This window comes from Pogona vitticeps, chromosome 1 (genome assembly GCF_051106095.1).
Source record: "Pogona vitticeps strain Pit_001003342236 chromosome 1, PviZW2.1, whole genome shotgun sequence".
Lineage (NCBI taxonomy): Eukaryota > Metazoa > Chordata > Lepidosauria > Squamata > Agamidae > Pogona > Pogona vitticeps.
In genome coordinates this window covers 15,963,370-15,986,686 of record NC_135783.1, presented here as the reverse complement: position 1 = coordinate 15,986,686, position 23,317 = coordinate 15,963,370, and the positions used below count along the sequence as shown (strand labels likewise).

The 23,317-nt window shown below is 42.7% G+C and overlaps 1 long non-coding RNA gene across 1 annotated transcript; it reads left to right on the top strand.

Annotated features, from left to right (window-relative positions):
* The first annotated feature begins 272 nt into the window (after window positions 1-272).
* On the top strand, window positions 273-17,920 carry LOC144585132 (uncharacterized). Its single transcript, XR_013539640.1, has 2 exons — window positions 273-11,922; window positions 12,376-17,920. It is a non-coding gene; the product is annotated as an uncharacterized LOC144585132 (long non-coding RNA).
* Window positions 17,921-23,317: the final 5,397 nt, after the last annotated feature.

The following is a 23,317-nucleotide window of genomic DNA, read 5'->3' as shown; positions in this document are numbered from 1 at the left end:
TTTAGCCCGCAGTGCCACCATATCCCTTAAGGTTGCTAAATATGAAGGTTGCTAAAACTACAATAAGGAGTTTGTGCTAAATGCAGAAGAGAATAGGAAACCAATATAGGGATATATAGGCAGATGAAAGTCAGATCTTTTTTTTAAAAAAGTATGATAAATATTCTAGCCACTGCCTGCTTAGGACTTTAAGAGAGTTTGTTTTTCAATAACACATCTTGCCTAAATGGAGGCATCGTCATTATGTGTCTACAAGGGCAATTTACTCCCCATAGTAATTTTGACTTCATTTGTTTTACATGGAGTGATATTTTAATCATCCTTTCGGTGCTTATTGATGAGGGCTTCTCCGCAATATGATGAGGAGATTAGTTCAAAATTATCCCCAGTGAATTTAAAACAATAACAGGGAAATGAGCAGGCACCAAAACAAATCAAGAAATGGGCCCGATTTAATAAAAGTCCACCTAATAATTTCTTGAGTCTGCCCCCCCCCCCAAAAAAAGCATTATTAACTAGGGTAGGGTGGAAAGCAACCAAAACTCCACTACTGTAGGTCGGGAATAAAGGGGGATTGTGGGATGGCTGGGATGGCCAAAGTTTCTGTGAGCTGCTATGAATCTGCAGGTCCCCAGTAAGGAGCTCAGAATGAGCAGTGCCTTTTGTTTATAAAGTAGTTTTAAAGCACGGGGCCAATTTCCTCTTTCCATAAAGCAAAAGGGTGAATTTTGCCGCTTGCTAGGCTGTTGCAGAATGATCCTCTCCTTGACATTGAGATGCCATATTGTCTCATTCGCTGGGTTTTGCTACATTCTATATGCATTTACTCAACTTAAGAATGAGACGGTCCCTGACATTGTGACTTCTCTGGACAACCCTAAGCCTTTAAACCATCAGCAAATCCATTTACTCAGCTCCCTTTGTGTTCATTTCTACTGTCCACCAGCCCAGATGCCATCCTGCTCCACTTCCCATAGTCTCCTGTCCCATCTCAGTAATATCACAAGGGCCTGCCCCTTATACGGGAGAAGAATGAGGCCATGGCTGAAATCCTGTTGCTTAGTGTAGTAAGTTGCACAAAAGTAGGGCTATGGAATCAATAGGGATTTGGTGAGTCCTCTTCCATAAAGTCCATTGGTTCAAATGGGCCTACTCTTTTTTTAGCACAGTGAGCTGCAACTAGTGTAGGCTCATAAAAACCAATGGAACTAATGGGGGAGTTGATTCACCAGATCCCCACTTGCTACACTAAGCAACAAGATTACAGCCAATGGGAAGAATGCAAAAATGACTAAATAAAAGTAATATAGTTGCCAATAACTAGTTACTTGTTGGGTAATAAGTAACATAAATAGTGATTACAAATTTACTTTTAGGGTAATGAGTAACACCTGAGTTACTTAGGTGTTATAAATGACAAGTAGTTAATTTTTAAAAGGATTTTGACAAGAACTTTTCAGGTTTTCTGCCATTTCTTTTATTATTTCTCAGGGAAAGGGCAATATTCTTTGTTTTTGCTTTTAGTTTTTATATACATATTTGCAAGATGCAATAACAGAACTAGACACTAGAGGGAACCAAGAAGATATCTCCTGTATTTCTGGCCTGCTTAGGACAGCCATCCAACACCTTAAGAGCATGCAACACAACAAATGTAGCAATCTGATTTTTGAGAAGTAATGAGTAATGCAAAAAGTCCAAGCTCTGGTGATGGGTTTCCTTTTGAGGTTCACATTGGTTCAGCGGAACATGTGGGTGGGTGATCTGCATCCCTGTTGTGAGTGGAGCCTAGAACACAAAGAGGGCAGAGTTTCAAAAAGCAGCAGGTTTCAAAACTAGGCTGTGGCTTCCATGAAGCTAAGGGGACATTTTGCTGATGCCCTCAGGTTGCTCACCTCTGCTTTATCAGAAAGGGTATTGATTGTGAACCCAAAACCTGCATATTGCGTACAGGCCCCTTCTCTTTGGTGAAACAAATGCAGAAAGAAGACTTTCCAAAGGCTTGTGTCCAGAATGTGATTATTTCCTATGGGATGATTTAGGAATTTTCTTCCTCATTTCTTCCCAATTCTTTGAATTCTGTAGAAGGCCCTAATAGGAACTGTTGTGCTTCTTTATTTGCATAGCCTTATGGAAACGAGCCTCATGCATATACCGTATGTAGCCTGCAATAAGATTGTGTATTTGTTAGACAAATAATGATGTATGGGTGGAAGGAGTGTATATGAATCTGCTGTAATCTCAGAAGAGCCACTGGGTTTAATTTTGCTTCTCTCATTTCTTGTCTATATGTTTGGCTGCTATTAACTTTAAAACTGGATTTGTGCCTTTCTTTCCCCCCTCCCTGCATCACGCCGTTGGCTTTGCTCGCTCCTATTTTGTGTGAGAAAGATTATTCATGGCAGTGATACCTTATTACTTCGTTCGGTTCACTGGTTGGGTAAAGCCTGCAATCTTTACCAGTTAGAGTAGAGCATTAAAAAAAATATCTTATAATAAATGAGCTAAAAGGGAAACCAAGCAGATGAGATTCATAGGCCAAGCTGACTTGAAGGCTTTGCAAAAGGATAAGAATGTCAGGAATGGATTAAACTGTTTTATTTATGCGGCTGTGTGATTATTCTGAACAACAGCGCATACCAGCTAAGAGAATCAGGCAACCTGAGCTGCAATCAAATCCCTAAAAGGTAGACAGAGATCAAACTTGGGAGAGGAAAAAAATAAAGAAGTGTTGTGAAAAACATATTTATTGTGAGTGGTTTGAGGCATGGGCTCCACATGAACGAGAACAAGCTGGCAGTGAGGTGATGTGGGGACTAGACCCTCCTGTCAAGTCCCTGAAGTCGCCTCAGTGACTCAACTTGGACTTAACTTGAGTTTTATTTTTCACTGACTCAGACTTGATTCATGACATGGAACCCACCCACCGTTCCCTTTTTTCTGAGGGAAAAAAGACTGTTTTTAATAGGGACTTGGGACTTGGGACTTGGTACCAAAGACAGGGACTTGAACTTGGGACTTGGATCCAAAGATTTACCAGCATCCCTGCCTGTCAAGTAGATTCAGGAAGGAAGCAGACCCGGAGTATCCAGAAATGGCAGGAAATTGCTGGTAGTTTGATTTAACTATCGTTGTAATCATACTGCTAGGGATGGAAAGAGTTTCGTATGAGATATTCTGCCTCAGATGCTAAAATAATTTTGCTGGCTTTGTGTATCATGCAGGTTGAACTCGGTGACCTGGGAGGCCCTATTTGCTGCTTTGCCCCAGACAGCAAAATGGCTTCTTCAAAATGGCCAGTTCAGACCAGTCTTGAAGCTGACACCCATCAACCACAGTGAGAGATAATCTCTCCCACTTATCACAACAATACATCCACAACAAAAACATGCCGATCACCCTATCTCCTGAGAAGGACAAAAGCTATAAATAACTATCCAACAAACAGCAACAGAGTACGGACAGAGTTCCTACTCCAGTCCTCTGAAGATGCCGGCCACAGAGACTGGCGAAAGGTCAGGAAGAACAATCTTCAGAGCCTTCAAGAATACATTGACTTGTTTTCCTTTATCATTGGGACATTGGGTAGAATGGTGTAATCCTGAAGCTGTTGATGCTTCAGAAATAAAATGGCAAAGGCTAGTAATTTCCCTGCCTTCTCAGTAAATCAGGAGGTACAGTATTCCAACCAAGTGCTAAGCCTCCACTGCAAGATTTGATACATCAGTTCACGATCAAGGAAATCAAGCATTCTGCACACATACCCCAACCAAAAGTAAAGGCAGGCTTCTAATACTTCATGTTGCACAAGGTGACTGGAGTGTTACCCCAGTTTTTAAACCAGGGGTGGGCAAAATGCAGTTTTCCAGATGTTTTTGGATTACAAATCCCAGTATTCTTCACCTTGGCTACATTGGCTAGGGATGATGGGAGTTGCAGTCTAGCAACATCCAGAGGCCCTCACTTTGGCTACTCCAGATTTACTACTACGAATAGGCTTTCCATCCAGAGAAGTACACCACCTCACCACTTTTTACTTGGAGAATGACGTAATTCAGGAAGTGTGGAGTTCGTGGAGAGGCAGCTACCCTCCCTGAGGAGCAGCTAGAACATCATTTCAGCCGGCTATCTGTGAGAGGCCGAAGCAAAGGAAATGCCTCTCTTTGAGCGTCTTGGAGCGATGCCCCTGATCATTGTGTGAAATGGGATACTGGGATTCAAAAGTCTGGAGAAGTTTCTGTTCTGATCTGTAACTCGCTGAATCTCTCAGCTGGTGTGGTCTTTGATCTGACCCCCTATGGCTACTCTGACATCCAGCCTGGCTTGCATGCATTTTGGGCTGTGCTCCTCTGCACAACCCCTGCAGTGGCATAGGCTGCTTCTTGAGATGCTACGGCTTGCGCTGCTGAGTAGGATTTGGCTGCAAGCTGGCTTGTCTGCTATAAATACCTTTTCTTTCCCCAGAAGCCATCCTGGCTGTCTTACGTCTTCTCCGCCTGCTCCCTTTTCAAACGTGAATGTAATATCAGTGTTCCCAAGTTTTAAGTCTGCCTGCCTCCCGCCTCTTGGCCTGTTATTAACCTCTTTTTCTTTGGCTTTTTCTCCTTCCTTTTTTAAAAAAAGTCCCCCCCCCCAACAAATCCTGCAAAAATGAGAAGAATGATGAAACACAATCTTCCCGCGAAGGGCTGGGATGTTTAATTAACCGCCTGAAAATACCCTGCGTGTCGTTCCCTGGCTCCATCTGCAGCAAACAAGGCAAGGGAGTCAACCTTCTTAATGGACAGCTAGAGCGCAGAATGTAAGGCTGCAAGATACAGGGGAAGAATAGAAATGGGATGTTAATGGCAGGTCTTTCCTAAGGGCTTGAGGGAGACAAATGGCAACATTAGATTATTTGTTAGCCTTCTTTTTTTTTTCCTCTTGTCTGCCCAAGATGACTGGGGAGCAGAGGAGATTTCACATTGCTCTAAAAAGTAATGACAAGGATGGCTGTAGGGTCAGTAACCTGATTAGCTTCCTGCTCTCTCTCCAGAGTGCTCTTTTGCAAGGAGACTGGGCTGGCGAAGCATAAAACGTGGCCTGGAGATTTGATCTAGAGACATTGGGATTTGAGTTACTGGTTCTTGTTGTTGACTTCAGGAGTTTACACAAGAGCAAGGGGTGGGCAAAGAGAAGCATTTGGGTCATATGCATCCACCTCCCGAACACCCCGGCCACGTTCTTTTTTGCTGTCTCTCTGTCCCTCCACCAGCATTCTCATTTTCTGGTTTTAAAAAAGGTGGTGCATCTTTTAAATAGATCACGGCGTCCACGCGCACACACAGGCATGCATGCATGCGCACATTCCTTGTTTCTCAACATCCTAAAATACCCATGTTTCAAATCTGGCAGTGAATGTGTCCCACTTCTGGTTTCATTTTTAGAGGTTGTTTGGGGAAGTCCAGATGGCCCCTGGAGGGTCCCAGGAGCAGGTAAATTGCCCCCCCCAAAACCTCACCAGAGTTTACCATCCTGTTCTAGAGGCAGCAGTCAGTTGACTCTCTTCTCCCACACTCCAAAACGAAATGTTTGTGTGTGTCCGTGTCCCTTGTGAATTTCAGTGGAGGATTCTGAAAAAAGAACATTGAAGCTGTTCCTCTAGCACAGTAGAAATGAATGCCTAGCATGACTGGCTATAGAGGTGGTAAAATCCTGCCAAGATTACATCAGCAAAAACGAAGGGAAAAAAGGCCCATGGATTGGAAAATGTTTAATATTCCAATCACCAATTGAGTACCCAGCTTGCTGGGGGGGAGGGAGTCAATTGGAAGTCTGCATAATTATGTTATAAACCACCCAGAGAGTGCACTGTGCTATGGGGCAGTATATAAGCAACACACTTTGTTTTGGCTTTAGATAAACCAAGAGTCTAACTCAGAATACGGCTGAGTTCTTAGCTGCTCAGGCTATAGGGCTTAGGTTCCTACTTGCTCAGATCAGGACATGACACGGGGACACAATCAAACTATGGAATTCAGTACCACACAGTGTAGTGACTATCACCAACCCAGAAAGTTTAAAGGGGGTTTGGCCCAATTCCTGATGGATAAAGCTACCAAGGACGATGAGTCACCAAAACCTGCAAGAACAGAGAGAAACAGAATGAAACTACTTGGGAACAAAGGCTGGTGAGTCAAGGAGCCTTTGGGTACCCCTACTCATCTTCCTGTAGGCCAAGAATGAGAGAATTTGCCTCCCCCCCCTCTGATCTCGGCAATGACTTAGGACCCCCACCAGTCTCATGTGTGATGTTGGAAGCAGCTGTGGAGGCTATCATTCAAAACATATGGAAGGCCCAAATCCCAGTCTCTGCCATAGGCCTCTGCCTGCCTGCTGAGGGCAACAGGATGGTCATCTAGAGCACTGGTTCTTAATATTGGGTTACTCAGGAGTTTTGGACTGCAACTCCCAGAAGCCTTCACCACCAACTGTGCTGGCTGGGATTTCTGGGAGTTGCAGTTCAAAAACATCAGAGTAACAAATGTTAAGAACCACTGATCTAGAGCAGTAATGGGAAATGTTTCCTCTTTTTTGGACTACATCTCCCAGAAGTCTGCAGCCAGCATCACAGTGACCATGCAGGTGGTGGCATTGTGGAAGTTGTAGTCCCCCAAAAAGGAACATTGCCCATTGGTGGACTAGATAAATTCTGGTATGTTTCAGTAGGACGTATGTTCTCATATTCCTGAGATGTTTGATGTAAGCCTTGCTATGTGGATTTATTTATAACCTCACTAATAATATAGTGCAGTCAATTTATTATTAATTACATGTTTATCCCACATCTCCTCTGAGGAGCTCAGGGAGAAGATCTCTCTCTGCCCTCCGTTAATCCTTACAGGAGGATTGGTTGTGAAGGAGGGTGACCGGCTCAAGGTCACCCTGTGAGTTTCATAACTAAGTACAGCAGGTGAGGGAAAGATGTAAAATTGACTCTCTGCTTACGGAGAAATGGGAACAAAAAAGGAAGGAGTCACGAGCAGGGAAGACGTGCGAAATCTTAGGAGCCACGAGAGAGACTATTTGGCTTCGGAAAAATAAGCCGGGCGATGAGACGGGGATGGATGCTGTTGATTGGCCGTGGTGATTAAAGACAGTGTGCCAAGAGCTGAGGGCAGGATGCATGGCGTTCAGGAGGAGCTAGTAGGGGAGTATGGCTAAGCGTAGCTCTCATAGGGACTAGGATCAAGAGGATTGGATTGTCGCATTGAGTCCATTACAAGAGAACAGAATGGAATGCATCAGCGGGTTCATAGGATCATAGGAATCCTTTGTTGTCAAAGATTTATACAGAGGTGTCAAATGTTTGTTGGAAGTGTGACGCATATGAGGGAAGCTTTTACCATATGTGGTGGACTTGCAGAGTAGTGAAACAATATTGGTTAGGAGTACATACTCTGTTACAAAAAATATTGCTTTGTAATGTCCCGCTAACCCCAGAACTGTTTCTACTGAGCATTATACCAGACAATATAGATAAGATAAAGAACTACTTAGTTTTATGTATATAGTCACTGCACCAGAATTCTGTATGCCAAGAATTGGAAGAAATCAGTGATACCGAAACAAGAGGAACTTATTGAGAACATACGGGAAGCGGCAGAAATGGATATTTTATCAGAAATATTGAAAGACTATCCAATACAAAAGGGACCTGAACGATGGGATTTATTATATAAATGGCTCGAATCACCAGATAGTGCTTGAATAACATAGATTTAAACTAAGATGTAAATGTACGTTAAAACCTGGAGGGCAATCAAATTGTAGAAAAGCCGAAAGTTGATTTGATATTGCAACATGAATAGATTGGATGTTAGTACATTTTGTGTTCTCCCCCTCCTTTTTTTCTCCCCCATATTCCCCTTTACCTTCTGTACCCCTTACCTTATCCCAGGTAGTTGATAAAATAAAAAAAATACAGGAATCCTTTGGTCCTCCAAATTTAAGACATCTGGAAGCAACTTTCAAGGGGCTCAGGAAAGGTTTTTCAACTCTATGTTGAAATCCCTGGTCTTCTAACCCTGTTTACCCTTGAAAATCTGGTGAAATTTGGTGTGCAGTCAGGGTGGTGTAGGGGATTTGCTACATAGAAAGCCTGGGGACTGCCCTTCCTTTCAGCCCTTGCCAGCACAGCCGATGATGAGGGATGATGGGAACTGCACGAGGTTTTCTTGAACCTAGAAGACGCTTCTTCCACATTCTGGCTTTACCTCTTTTGCATACCCTTCTGCATTTATTACAACCTCCTTGCCATCATATTTAAAACTCTCCCGTAGCTTTCTTTATTTGCCCCTCTCCATCAGCCCTGTTTCCTCCTTTCTGTCCCACGCCACAACCAGCATCTCTCTCCATTTGTTTTTATATACCACCATCAGTATGACTGACATTTTATATGGTACAATTGGATAAGGTGCCTGCCCCAAGGAGCTTCCATTCTGCAATTAGATACAGGAGGGATGACAGAGAAGGAGCAGGTGGAAGGGCACACAAGAAGCAGCTATTTTGTGAAAAAAAAAAGAAAGAAAAAGAGAGAGATTATGATGGGGGAAACCAAAAGGTGATTTTTTTTTTCCTAGCAGCTGTATCTGGCACATAATATTAATATGCCTGCTTCATTTGCAATCTAGTTGACTTATTATTATCAAATAATCTTCAGTTTCTTGTATATATTCAATTGGTAGAATCAGATTATTATTGTTTCACTTTGTGGGTCTCTCATGCCAATTTATTTCCATTTGTGATTGCATAGCTTTCTGTTCATTAATGATCAATTAATATAACAATTGTCCATTTTGGTACGAGCTGTGGTTAATGTCCGGCTTTGTTTTCTCCCTGCAAAGTCCCTGGGAGGCCAGAAAGACCTTGGTTAAAGGATAAACTAAGGCCCACAAGGAGAAGAATAGCAACTAATGTGGGTTTAAAAAAACATACAGTAGATGAAACCTCTGGGAAGTTGTTCCGAAAGGCTGAATTGAGAAAAGCGCTCAAAGCACAGAAAAGCCATTTGGTGGTGCTAATGTTACAAAATAGGAAGGCTGCCTGCGTTCGCTGCTTCCACTTACAGACCGTGGCCAGACAAAAGATGACAACAAGAAGTATAAATTATAGCAGTGGCCAACTGGTAAACAAGAAAATCGGAGTAAATCAGTCATTTCAAATCTTCCTGCTAAAAACTGCGTATCCCCCCCTACAAAACGGCCACTCTTGGTGGGAAGCGTTTCACATCAATCTTAGAGGAAGTTCTTGCTGATTGGAGTTAAGGTTCAGAAAATTTGACAGGCAGCTCCTGCTTGGCATCTATTAGGGTGGATCTGCTAGTCTAAGCAATATGAAAAAGACTTCTGTCTCTCTCTGTCTTTGTGTGTGTGTGTGTGTGTCTGTGTCTGTGTCTCTGTGTAGGTACTCCCACTGAGATAGCTGGCCAAATAAATTCTGCTGCCTGAGGCATAGTAACAAGGGCATCCCTCATTCCAAATTCACTGCAGTGAAAATGCAATCATTAAAAAAAAAAATCAAAGAGGCATCTCCTTGCTGTTTTCTGATACCCGGAATCTGTTGCTCAGGCAATGGTCTCACTCTCATTTATAGTAGGCTGCGCCTGCCCTGTCTATTGTCCTGAAGCAACAAAGCCCAGGAGTCTGATCTAAGCTAGAAGAAGAGGATGAAGAAGGTGTGTCTGTGTGTGTATGTGTGCGGAGGCAACTTGGAAGGAACAGCATCCTGTTTATAGAGGCAATGATCAACACTGGCTTTCTGGTTAATGATCCAGGAGGGGGCTTATAAGAATAGAGACACTGGTCTGGTCTCGATCATTCCCAAGTGCAGGACACGCAACAGTGGGCTCAAGTTACAGGAAGCCAGATTTTGGTTTAATAGCAGGAAAAACTTCCTAACTGTTAGATCTGTGCAGTAATGAAACCAATTACCTCGAAAGATGCTGGGTGTTCGAACACTGGAGGCATTCAAGAGAAATTTAGACAACTCCCTGGCAGATATTCTTTGACTTGGATTCTTGCACAGAGTAGGAGGTTGGACTCGATGGCCTTATAGGTTCCTTCCAACATCATGATTTTATGATTTTTGTTTCAGACTCGTTACTTTTAGATTCTGGCCCTTTGGCATGGGGGAACCTGCAAATGTATCTGAAGTTGACTTCAAGCTGTAGTCTGGAAAAGATGCCCTACTTTTGTTTTTAAATAAGAATAGGCCCCAACCCTGAATTCTTCACCTGGTTGCAGGTGATGAGAAGAGGTGGGGGAATGAAATGCTGTCACGTTCCTGCATGGCCTTTCACCAAGCAAAGGCACATGCCACGTGTCACTCAGTTGCCACCAGTTGATTGCATCAACTTTGTTTACTATTAATGACAGAGGTTCAGGCAACATATTATTTAAGAACCAAGTAGAAATTGTTTATTGTTACAAGTGATAAAAGTCCAGTCAATGTCGTTAACTCCCAACTAAACAACCTTCTCTCTTCACTCTCAACCTACTCTTTCTCCCTCACCTTTTCTTTCCCCCCACTTAATTCCGCCCCACCTACTCCTATTGGTGCATGCAAATTTCAGCATCAATATTCATGAGCAGAGTGAGCACTACAAATGCCAATCGATATTTTTCTCTTCTCTTTCCCCTATGGAATCTAAACTCCATTTTGCTTTGGTGACAGCTTGGTTTCCTGAATTATCGCATTTGGCCAATATGTGAACAGTTCTGACTCCTGTCGTCTGAAGATGCCGGCCACAGAGACTGGTGAAATGTTAGGAAGAAAAACCTTAAGAACACGGTCAAACAGCCCGGAAAACCCACAACAACCACTTGTCTTATTTAGTGATCTAGTAAAGGCATGGCCTAGCCTCAAATATGGGTGAAATCAGATAGGGATTTTCCCCCACAATTTGGTTCACTCTGGGGTGGGGATAGACTGGTTGGCTCCTTTTCCCTCTTATTCCCAGTATGGCACACCTTTGGCATCACAAATTTACTGGTAAGCTGACAGTTAATAACAAAACTGCATTTTCATTGTTCAGCAGAATTCCATTTAATTATTTTCCAAAGAAGGAGCTTGCTTTCCACGGAATAGATCCCTTTACCTTAGCTTGTAATTTTAAAGCACTGTTCCTTTCCTCTTGACCGCTCTTTCTTTTGGGGAAAAAACACTGAGAGAACAGAAAACCTTATCTGCAGTAACCCTCCTTAGCTTTTACATAAGTGCTTTAAGAAAAGCATTGTTATGAACAATTCAACAAGAAAGAAACATTTATTTAATATCAGCAGAAGTGGGCCTGCTCTTATTTTACGTGGAATGAACTGGGAGAAAGGATGATCCCATATATCTAGCAGACAAAGGATGTTTAAGAAATGGGGGGAAAAGGCAGTTTAGTGGAAGTAAACAACAAAACAAAATGTTTAGAACCAGTCTTACAAAAAGTAACACATGCCACTTAACCATGGAATTAAACTATTCAGCTGTTCTTTTCCCCCTCATAAACAGCAACTATGGTTAAGAATCCTTTTGTCTTGTAAAATTCCATTTTAGAGCAACATTATGACAATTTGTTTTGTGTTCACTAGGTTGGGATGGGCAGCTGTGAAGGAACTAGAAAAGATAATCAAGTGTAAGGATGTGTCACTGGAGACCAAGATCATCTGGACTCTTGGATTTCTGATCACCATGTATGGCTGTGAAAGCTGGACAATGAAGACAGCTGAAAACTGATTCATTTGAAATGTGGTGCTGGAGGAGAGCTTTGGGGATGCCCTGGACTGCCAAGAAGACCAAAAAGTGGGTTCTAGAGCAACTCAAGCTAAACTATCTCTGGAAGCAATAATGATGAAACTGAGGCTGCCCTACTTTGGGCTCATTGTGAGAAGGCAGGTGTGGCCACCTCCTCCTACGTCACAGAGGAGCTGCCACTTCACTCTCATTCACACACTTTACACGCTGCCACCAACCACACACATATCTGACTCCTCAGACAATGGTATGGATTTTAATAATAAAAATGATTGTTTATTGATACAACATAAGTAATAGTAAATCACTGTATTAACTAAATAAGGCAATCAATATAATAAAGTATCCCCTCATACACTTTCTTTCTCTCAGACCTTCACTAACACAGTACCTCATAACATGCACATGCCCTAAGTCCCTAACCAGACCCTAACCAAGTCCCTATCTAGTCCCTATCTGCCTCACACATCATTCACTCCCCCTTATATACCTTAGCTCCACCCCCTGAAGTCCCACCTCTTGTCCTGCCATAGGCAGATGAACTCCAGCCATAGCATCGACAGGCAGGTGACATCATCGCAGCCGTCACAGCAGGATTCTCTGAAAAGGACAATAATGCTGGATAAAGTTGAAGGCAACAGGAACACCAAATATGAGATGGACCGACATCCTAAAGGAATCCACAGGCTTGAGTCTGCAAGATCTGTGCAGGGCAGTTGAGGACATGACATTTTGGAGATTGCGCATTCATAGGGTCACCAGAAACTACTTGACAGCATATCACCACTACCACCACCATCACAACTAAATGACTTATCCTGAGTCTCCTTTTGTGCTCCCAAATGAAGCGTTGAGTCTAAGAATCTGTCCACTGTCAGCCCAACCAGGAAGCCGAGTCAGACAGCCTGCAGGATCATACAGAAGGCTGAAGCAGACAGCTTGCCTCTGATATGGGATGCTAGGAGATAGCAACAAAGTGCTAGAAGAAAGAGCTAGTTGCAAAGCTATATGCACTGGGCTCTTGCTGTTAAGCTGCTACTTTTGGGCAGAAGCTTTATGATCATGGATGTTTGTATATGGAATGGGGGTGGATGCCATCTTGGCCTTTATCTCTGGTAGCAAAATCTCTTGGGCCAACCCTGGTTGAAACTGACTGCAACTGTACAGTATATCCCTGCACTGAGCAGGGGGTTGGACGCAATGGCCTTTATAGGCACCTTCCAAATTCATTATTCTATGATTCAATGACCACTTTCTGACTTTTTGCTTGGCTTAATCTATATGCTAGCTCAGCATGCGATTCCTCTTTGAATTCTTTTTATAGCAAAAAGAGCATCTTCTTCTATCTTCTACTGTCTCAGGCTGTTTGTCCTAAACTGGTGTTATCTACTCCGAATGGTCGTAGCTTTCTAAGGTCTCCAGCAGGGCTCCGTCACATCCCTTGCTGCCTTATTCTGTTAACTCAAAAAGCTAAGGACTGAAACTCAGATCTTCTGAATAAACAGCTTGTGTTCTGCTGGCGGGCTATGGTTTCTATCTCACGCATTAGGCACATTGGGGAAAATATGGGACTTGCAGCTCACTTTATTCACAGCTTGTCTGGACACTGGGGCAAGGATTAAGAGCACTCTCCAAAGATTATGTCCCCGCAAGATCTGTCATCCCTTGATACGAGCTACACAGCACAGACGAGGGCCTGCGGCCCATCAGTGGCCCTTAAACTGCCCCAGTAAGCCTGAGAACAGGGTATGGATGGTATGATTGGTTGCTGGGGATGCCTTTGGACCGGAATCTTAGAATCTTAGAATTGCAGAGTTCAGCCCCTGTCAAGGAGGCACCGTCAGGAATCAAACTCCCAATCTCTAGCTCCACAGCCAGATGCTTAAACTACTGAGCTGTCTAGCAGTCCATGGATTTATTTCACAGGGGAATCAAAATTTGGAAACCACCGGTCATATTTTCATATTTAGCACCCTTCCCACAACTTATGGGTTCCTGTCCAAATTACGTAACTTCCTTCCTTCCTTCCTTCCTTCCTTCCTTCCTTCCTTCCTTCCTTCCTTCTTTCCTTCCTTCCTTCCTTCCTTCCTTCCTTCCTTCCTTCCTTCCTTCCTTCCTTCCTTCCTTCCTTCCTTCCTTCCTTCCTTCCTTCCTTCCTTCCATGCTGTCTTTCATCACATGAAATTTCAGGGTAATATTCAGTATGAGTTATAAGCTACTGAAAAACTTAAACCATAGCACCAAGGATCCTTTCATTGGTGTGGCCATTGAATGTCTCGCCTATGGCCAACCTCTGTCCCTTGTCTTGTCCCCCCTCATCCAAAATTTCTCTGTTTCTATTTTTCAAAGCCCTGCTGTGCTTTGTCTCTCTCTCCACCATTTACCACTGTTTTCTTGTTTACCCTTGAGTGCATCTCCTAAATTCCTTTGGCACTTGTCCTTGGGTTGCAGCCTTTTTTCATGGCTCAGAATCCAGATTCCACACCAAGGTGACCCAGTCTTGTAGCAAGAAGGATTTCCAGCTTGCAAAAATAAGAAAAGAAACAAAAGAGAAGGAAGGAGCAAAATGGAGGGCAAAGGGAAAGAAAGGAGGGAGGGAAGGAGGAACAATCAAATGGATCTGTCTATTTTTGTATGTTTTTTTCATGATTTGGAGCATAATTTGTTTCTGTTAATTATAGCTCACATTGCACAGCGCTAAAAGATTAGTCCTGACATTGGTGGACAACCCTGCTCACCCTCTTTCTCTATCTTGAGTTATATTTTTCATTGCCTGAAACAACTTAAAGGTCAACCTAGACATTAGAAAGAAGGCACATCCCTTGTGATTGGCCCATTTCCTAGAATGATTTCCTCAGAGGTAGATATTGTGGCAATCTGACTTGCAAATTAAACCCATGGTTACCTATCAATGAAGAATCACCCAACAAAGCATGTTAGAATACAAGATATGGAAGTGAAGGAGGTGAGGGAAACCATGTGCTATGATAAGCAGACCACTTGAGGGAGCACCCCTTCTAAATATGTACTAAGCATATTGTCTAGTTTGACCTTGAAGTGGCAAAGTAAATGGATCCATTCCACATATACTGCATTGTGTCCTTCTTCCAGGACTGGGTTTCAAGGTAACCCAGCCTACGGTTAAAAACTGGTATGGATAAAAATGGGGGGGGGGTGAGAATCAGACACAGAAAAAAAGATTAGAACTAATGTTACAATGCTAACACAATTAAGCAAATTATAATGTAAAACACCATGGAGTTAAGAAACAATTTAGAAATGCATCCTTTCAAAATTATAGACCCTGTCCTTTAAAAGCCCTTTCTTTAGCAGCCAGTCAGTGGCTTATAGTCTCTTTGCCTTCCAGTGGGAGATCAACTGGGAGGGAGACTAGCCTTTCTTTGCAGGAGTTCCACAGCTTAGGAGCAGCTGCCAGATAAGTCCTCTCACTAAAACTAAACAGGTGTGGATACCCTTAATCTTTTAAGTCCAATTTATATATCAAAGATCGTAAGTTCCATAAAAACACACTTTTAAAACCAAGTTTGATTACTCTGCTAGAAAAAGCATGACATTTTGACCTTGCATGTTGTGATTGTCCAGCCTTGAATTTGCCAGTTGAGTATTTTGCATAAGGAACGAGTTTCAAGTAATTCCAAAGCCTTTCTCAGAAGGTTTCACTGGCCACGGGGAAACCTGCCATGTATATTGTTGGGCTACAGACCTCATCAGCCTATCCTAGGAGCTGATGGGAGCTGGAGCCCAACATCATCCAGAGGACTGTCATTTTTTTCCAGAATAGAACTGTGTATCCATGCTCAATAGGGTAGCTCAGTGGTTTACGTATTGGGCTGTGAATTCAGAGGTTGGGAGTTAGATTTCCTATTGTTCCTTCTTGACAGGAGCTGGACTTGATGATCTATAGGGTCCTTCCTAGCTCTGAAGTTCTAAGATTCTAAGATTACCTGATAGTTGTTCCATCGAGACCACACATAGTTATCTTACTAAACAGTCTCATAGGTCACTTTGTCAAAGGCTTTGCTGAAGTCAAGATATTACGTCTACAGCACTCCCAAAATCTACCAGGGAGGTTATGAGATAAGATTAGTTTGGCAGGATGGCAGGATTTGTTCTTGTCATGTTGGCTTCTAGTTATTACCACATTGTTTTCATGGTGATTGTAGAGGGAATGCTTTATAATCTGCTGCAGAATTTTTCCTGTGATTGATGACTTGTCTGTAGTTCCCTGGTTCCTCCTTTCTGCCCTCCTCCAATTGTCTGACATTTTACCCATTCTCCATGATTTCAAGAAAATAATAGACAGTGGCTCTGCAATCTCTTCAGCCAGTTCCTTCAATTTTCTTGGATGCAGTTTATCTGGCCCTGGGGATTTGAACTCATTTCAAGTAGTAAGGTGTTCCTTGACTATTTGCTTATCAATCTCTGGCTGCAGTTCCATCCCCTCCCTTTGTACTTCACACTTGCCTGGAGGTGCATAGACTGTCTTTTGGGAGAAGACCAAGCTGAAGTAGGAACTGAGCACATCTGCCTTTTCTTCGTTTGCATTTTCCATCCCCATTGAGTAGCTAAGACACAATTCCTTTTCTCTGCCTTTTGCTATGCATGTTCACGAAGATTGCTTTTTTGTTGCTTTTTCTCTTGCTAACCTCAGGTAGTTCTCAGCTTTTGCCTTTGCTATCTGCCTGTATTCTTCTTTTGTGGCCTGGCCTTTTTTCCGCTTCCTATATGTTTCTTTCTCTCTATCTTTTTTTTTTAATTCAGGTCCTTTTTAAACTTTTTGTGAAGCCACATTGCTCTTTTTTTTGCTGTATTCCATCTTTTTTTCTTGTTGGAACTGTTTGTAGTTCTGCCTTCAGAATTTCCTTTTTAATAAACTTCACCCATCTTGGACTCCTTTATCTGTTAGGGTCACCTGCCGTGGGACCTTACTTATCACTGTTTTGAGTTTATTAAAATTGGCTTTCCTAAAATCCAGTATACACATGTGGCTATACTCTGCTTTTGTTTCTTTCCAGACCAAGAACTCAACTAGAACAGTCACTTCCCCCCAGAGTTCCCCTTACAACCCCTTCTTCTACCAAGTCATCTCTATTGGTTAGAATCAAGTCCAGGATAGCTGATCCTCTAGCTTCTTCCTCGACTTTTTGGAGAAGAAAATTATCAGCAGCACAAGTCAGATATTTTAACTCTACAGTTCTAAGATTATTATTTGTTCTAAGATTGATTTATTGGAATGGCCATATTTGGCAGAATTTGCCTCCCAACAGACATCAAGATAATTCATATCTCTCATTACTACTACATTGTGCCTCTTTTAAATTCTTGCAATTTGTTTTTCAAATATTACAGTATTATTACATTCTACAGTCTTGTTAGGTGTAACCCATCACTTGCCAGCAGTCCATCTTCAAGGAAGCATAGCCTATGATCCCAAAGTCAAAATCCCTCATGTTAGCAGCACCAACTTCATAGCCAGCTGTTCACCCGGTGTACAGTCGTGCCTCACTTAACGATTGCCCCGCATTATAATGATCACAAAACGATGGTCTAAATGGGTTTGTTTTTGCTTTGTGATGATCAGTTCCCTGCTTCGGGAACAGATTCTTCACAAAACGATGATTTTAAAACAGCTGATTGGCGGTTTAAAAATGGCTGCCAGGTAAACAAAATGGCTCCCCGCTGTTTTCTGAGATGGATTCCTCGCAAGACAGCCAGCGAAAATGGCTGCTGTATGGAGGATCTTCGCTGGATGGTGAGTTTTGACTCCATTGGAATGTATTGAAGGGGTTTTAATGTGTTTCAATGGTTTTTTTTCGCTTTACAATGTTTTCCGCTTAACAGCGATTTTCCTGGAATGGATTATTGACGTTAAGCGAGGCACCACTGTATTTCCATTTCCTTTCCCCAGCTGAATACTGGTAAGATGGACAAGAAGTCTATCTGGGACACAAAACCTTTGAGTTTCCTTCCCAGAGACTCAAAGTCTGATGTGATTTCTTTATATTTCATCTTGTCTGTATTATTTGTTCCCACATGGAAGAGAAGAAGGGGATATGCATCCATGGGCTTTATGAGTGATGGCAATGCTTCCCTCAAATTCCTGATCGATCATCCAGGTAGACAGCGTACCTGATGGGTCCATGGTTTTCCCAGCATATTTCAGTTTCAATCCCACGCACGCAGCAGGGAGTTTCCTACTATAGCTACTCTTCTCTTCTCCTTTTTGTAAGGTGTGGGTTCAGTGATTGTGCTTGGCTGAGCTTCAACCTTTCCCATGTGGGTCTCTTGCACATCTTCCTCTGCAGTCTGTCTGCCAGAGTTTTCTTTAATCTGAAAATGGTTTTTGCAGTTCCACTGGTGAGTATCGTCTCCTTTTTTTTTTTTGCTCCTAAATGTGACTTCTTTCCATGGTGGTTCCTCTGCTATGTTTGTTCACTCCGCAACATTCTCCTCCTCTGGTTTGTCTTGCCATTCTACCTCCAGTACCTCCCTTGGCTGCTACTCAAAAGTTCTGTCTGTATACTTTTCATCTTCTCTTGCAGTTTTAAACATGGCCACCCACTGCTCTAGTTCTCACACTTTCTCTTCCAACAGTGCTACCAATGTCTATATCTAGCAACCAAATACAGTGGTGCCCCGCATAGCAAGGTTAATCCGTTCCGGATTAACCTTCGCTATGGGGAAACATTGCTAAACGGAATGGAAAAGCCAATTGGAACGCGTTAAACTTTCCGTTGAGCAAAGTTTCCCCATCCGGCCGCCATTTTTGCGCCCTCGGTAAGCGAGGGCAGGGCGCGAAAATGCTGTGCGTGGCCATTTTGGGTGTTCCAGTGGCCATTTTTGAACTGCCGATCAGCTGTTCCCCCCGACATCACAATGCGAAGATCGGTAAGCGAAACACTTACCGATCGTTGCAAAACGATTTTTGCCCTATTCAAACATCGGTATGCGATCGCATTAGCGATCGCAAAATCCGCATCGCTATGCGGATTCATCGTTAAACGGTGGGCTCGTTATGCAAGGCACCACTGTATGTGGTTGGGGCCTCTTCCATTTAGCTCCTGTTCACTCACTCCTGTAGCTCACTCTCTTGGATCTGTCTTAGTTTTATTCCTCTGCTGTGCTCTGTTAGGAATCAGTAAAAAGAAGGACCCTCCTCATAGTCCCAACTGCTTCTTATTCCTCCCAGCTGTTATAAGGACACACCCCTTCCTGTTAAGCTAAGTACACAGTGCTTCTGAATGGGGAATTTCCAGAAGTTACTTCAGGTCACTTCCTGATATTAATCTAAATCTAAACCACTCACCTCTCTGCCTTCAATAAAGGAAATCATAGCCTATAGTTTGCACAGCCTGGGCAGTGTATTAATGACAAGACCATTCGCAAGTCATTCATTTATAGTGTCACCGTAATTTGGAAGCAACCTGGTGGCAGTTAACTACAACAGATTCAGAAATTACAGAAAGAAGAAAAGAGTTAATCTGAAGATTTATACAGGAAGAGATTTCTAGTCTTGCCCCTTGTTTGCCACTCTCTCTATGTGAGGAAGGACAGCTGATGAAGAGATTGATGGCTCCATGTGGGAGTTTCCCCATACCTTTGGGAACCTGATTTTTCAGGATTCCTACCTACATGGAGAGACATTACAGTCAGAACCCTACTGGTGTTTGTATAGCGTATGTGTAATTGCCATGGCTAAATGTGACTAACTGATGGACTTTCAAGGTACCTCTCAGTTATGTGTTTGGGTACATTGCCAGGCATGTGGCCAAAATATGCTCCAGTACCTTGTCAATTCGCTGCAATTCGCTGTGGGAAATTACCCAAGCCTTATGTGTGAACGTCAATGGGATTCTAGCCTCTGTATAAGCAGAAGCTTCCCTTTTCAGCCCTGGTGGGGCTCTCTCAACGATTCACACCTTAAAACTAAGCATTTTCTGAAAGCCTGACACTGCCAGGGCTCCATCTCTCAGAGTTTTGGGATTTGTAGTTTCGTGAAATACTTTGAATACTTTGTGGTAGTTTATGCAAGTGAACCAGACCTCTCTAGGATGAAATTCTAAGTAACTGAGGAACCCCTCGAGGCTAGGATTCTGTGAGACAGAGCAGGGAAATTAAAGACATACCAAGTGGATAGAACGGTGTTGTGCTGACACACCGGAAGTGTTATGAAAGTTGCAGCGCTGTCACAAAAATGGCAGCCTGTGCTGGGTTCTTCTCTGTAACAGATACCAAACCTGCCTTGTCTTTTAGGATCCTGATAGTGTATGTATGTATCCTGATAGTGTATTTAGGAACCTGATAGAGTCATGCCCCACTTAACGATTACCCTGCATTACAACGAATCCACTTCACGATGTTTTTTTGTGCGATTGCAAAATGGCCGCCGAGTGCTCAAAATGGCTCCCTGCTGTGCTTAGGAACAGATTCCTCGCCATATAGGCACCAAAAATGGCCACCATATGGAGGATCTTCGCTGGACGGTTTTGGCGCATTCGAATGCATTAACTGGGTTTTAATGCGTTTCAATGGGTTTTTTATTTTCGCTTTACGACGTTTTCGCTCTACAGCGATTTCGCTGGAACGAATTAACGTCATTAAGCGAGGCACCACTGTAGTGTATATATCAATGTCACTCTGGCCGTATCATTGACTGTTACTGAAGGAGGCAGGAAGAATGGGCGGTCATTTTGGGTAACAGCCTTTTCTCTTCAAACATTTCATTTTACCCTTAGATTATGCCCCCCCAAAAACTAATATTGTGTAATCCTCTTGGATGATCTTCAGTCTTCAGGCTATGGTGATTTAGGCTGCTGTAAATTAAATCATAATGACTGCCTTTCATATCTGCTTCTGTTGACCTCATTTCTTTGGTTTCCCTTTGATTTAAAATGCTTTAAACTCTACTTAATTAGAGCATGGATGCTAGAAAAATAAATTTTGGAATGCTCCTCCCATTGCACTAATCCTATAGAAGATTTAATTAGAGAGGGTGAAATGTTCTTCATTGTCATCCAAGGCCATGGTCGTTGGCAAGAATGAAATAATCAGCCAACGCATAAGCATTGGAAGTAAAAACAGGCCGCAACATTATCGGTAACAGCTGTCAATAGTATTGGCGTTCATCAGATCAACATCACTTGACCTGACTACTGACAAATGTTATAATCAAGGAAACTGGAAAATGGGATGAACCATATGGGGGTCCATCATGGTGTGACCCCTTCCTCCCCCAATAGAATGGAGAGTTCACAGTTTCCTGAGCTGAACCCCACAATCTCTCTCCACCCCAGGATGGGAGAAGGTTTTGTGAATGAAGGCTGCTCTCAGTCAGCATCCCATATTATATCCCCAGAGACAGGCTGGATATGAATAATTCAATCTGGACCACGTGTCGGAGGAGACCCCTGCTCTATGCCCACCTGATTAGCTGGGGTTGCCAATGCAAGATCACAGCGTCATGCCATGCTGGAAAATGAGTAAAAACACCATTAAAATAATAATATAAATAGAATAACAAATTAAAAAGACAAAAATCTGGTGGCACCTTAAAGACTGTCACATTTTAATGTGAGCTTTCATGGACAAATCCACTTCCTCAGACATAAGAGGGAGATATAACATGGCAAATATTTATACACTGCATCAAAATGCAGAGATCGTGGTTGGTTGGCTGGCAGATAAGAAAAGTATTTAGCAGTGGGGTGATAGTCTCTTTGATTTACAGGTATATTCCCTGCAAGCTTGTGCTGTAAAGGATGTAAGCACCTCTGTCATGAAAAACAATGGTAGAATAACAACATGAATCTTAATTATACTATAGAGACTAGTCTTTTACAGTTGCTAATAACCTTTTCTTTACTGGAGCTTGTCTGGAATGAAAATGGAATTAACCACAAACGGGGGGCGGGGGGGGCGGGGGGGGGGGCGGTTCCACCACTGTGTGGTCCCTTCCAGCTGAACCCCACAAGGTCTCTTCACCGGACCTGCTTAAAGGATATCTGCCGGGGAGGGTCAAGAACCTGCCTGCTTCTACCTGATCTGACCTCATCCGTCCACCACTGAGGCAGACTGATTCCTCTTTGTTGAATGTCAGTCATCAGGCTACTGCGATTTAGCCTGCTGTAAATTAAATCATATTTTCTGGCTTTCATGTCCACTTCTGTTGACCTTCTTTCTTTGGATTCCTTTTGATTTTAAAAAAGAACACACCACTTTAAGCCCATACTTCATTAGACACTGATGCTAGAAAAAGAAATTTCGGAATGCTCCTCCCATTGCATTAATTCTATAGAAGATTTAATGAGAGCGGATGAAATGTTCTTCATTACAAAGAGAAACATGACAGAACTTCTTCCTCCCACCCCTGAAGAGGAAATAATCCTCTAACTGGGAAACCCGTTTCCTAAGTATCTGTAGATATCTATCCTATACAGATATGTATGGGAAATATCTCTGAACATCTTGTAGGATGAAATGAGGCGTTCATCTCCAAATGAACGGCTGCCTGTCTTCAAAGGTAGAATCCTTTTATTGATCACTGTAGTTCATCAAAACACCAAACACTTCAATTTGAGAGCCCTGCGTGATCTCAGTGAACTATTCTTGTTTTCTCCTGTGCACGACGATGAACCTAATTTTTGTACACACATCTGCAGATCTCTTCGCAAAGATTTAAAGCGGCACGTTTGTACAGGCTGTTCGGAGGAAGCCTTGGATTTTGAAGAAGTCTAGGATAGTGGTTGAGGCACCATGATTGATATACTGCTATCACTGCACATGGTGCTTTGCAAACAATGAGAAGACTGATGCTGCCCAATGGAGTTTCCAGTCAAGAAAACAACACAGAAGATACAGTGCAGGATAGAAAAGGATTAAACAGGGGAAACCTCAGAGCGTTATTACAGTTATACATCCTTAGCTGCATTTGTTGCAGAGTTTTAAATCTTTAGTAAAATTCTCTTTTTGGTATACAGTACAGAGAACTCCATAGATCCACAGAGGAGAATAGCTACATGTTCCCCAGATTGTCCACCCCTTTCTCATTCACTCACACTTAAGATCTCATTAACTCATTCTGAGACATTTGTAGGAGAAAGAATAAAACATATTTCTTTACTTATAGGTAAAGGTTCCCCTTGACATTTAGTCCAGTCTTCTCTGACTCTAGGGCGCAGTGCTCCTCCCCGTTTCCAAGCCATAGAGCCGGCGTTTGTCCGAAGACAGTTTCTGAGGTCACGTGGCCAGCGCGACTAGACATGGAACGCCGTTACTTATACTGTAGTTGCTTCAAATTACAGACTTGTGTATGCTGCTTTCTTTACTGTACTCATACTTAGCAACCAACCAAACTGATTAACATAACACAAAAGGATTGTCACCAAACCAGAAAAGAGAGGGGAAATAAACAGTCAGCAGAAAGGCATGTCTGTCTTTCAACTCAATGGCTGGTTAATGCTAGACAGATACACAATCACTTCACAATCACTCAAACTACAGGCAGCATGCAAGGTAG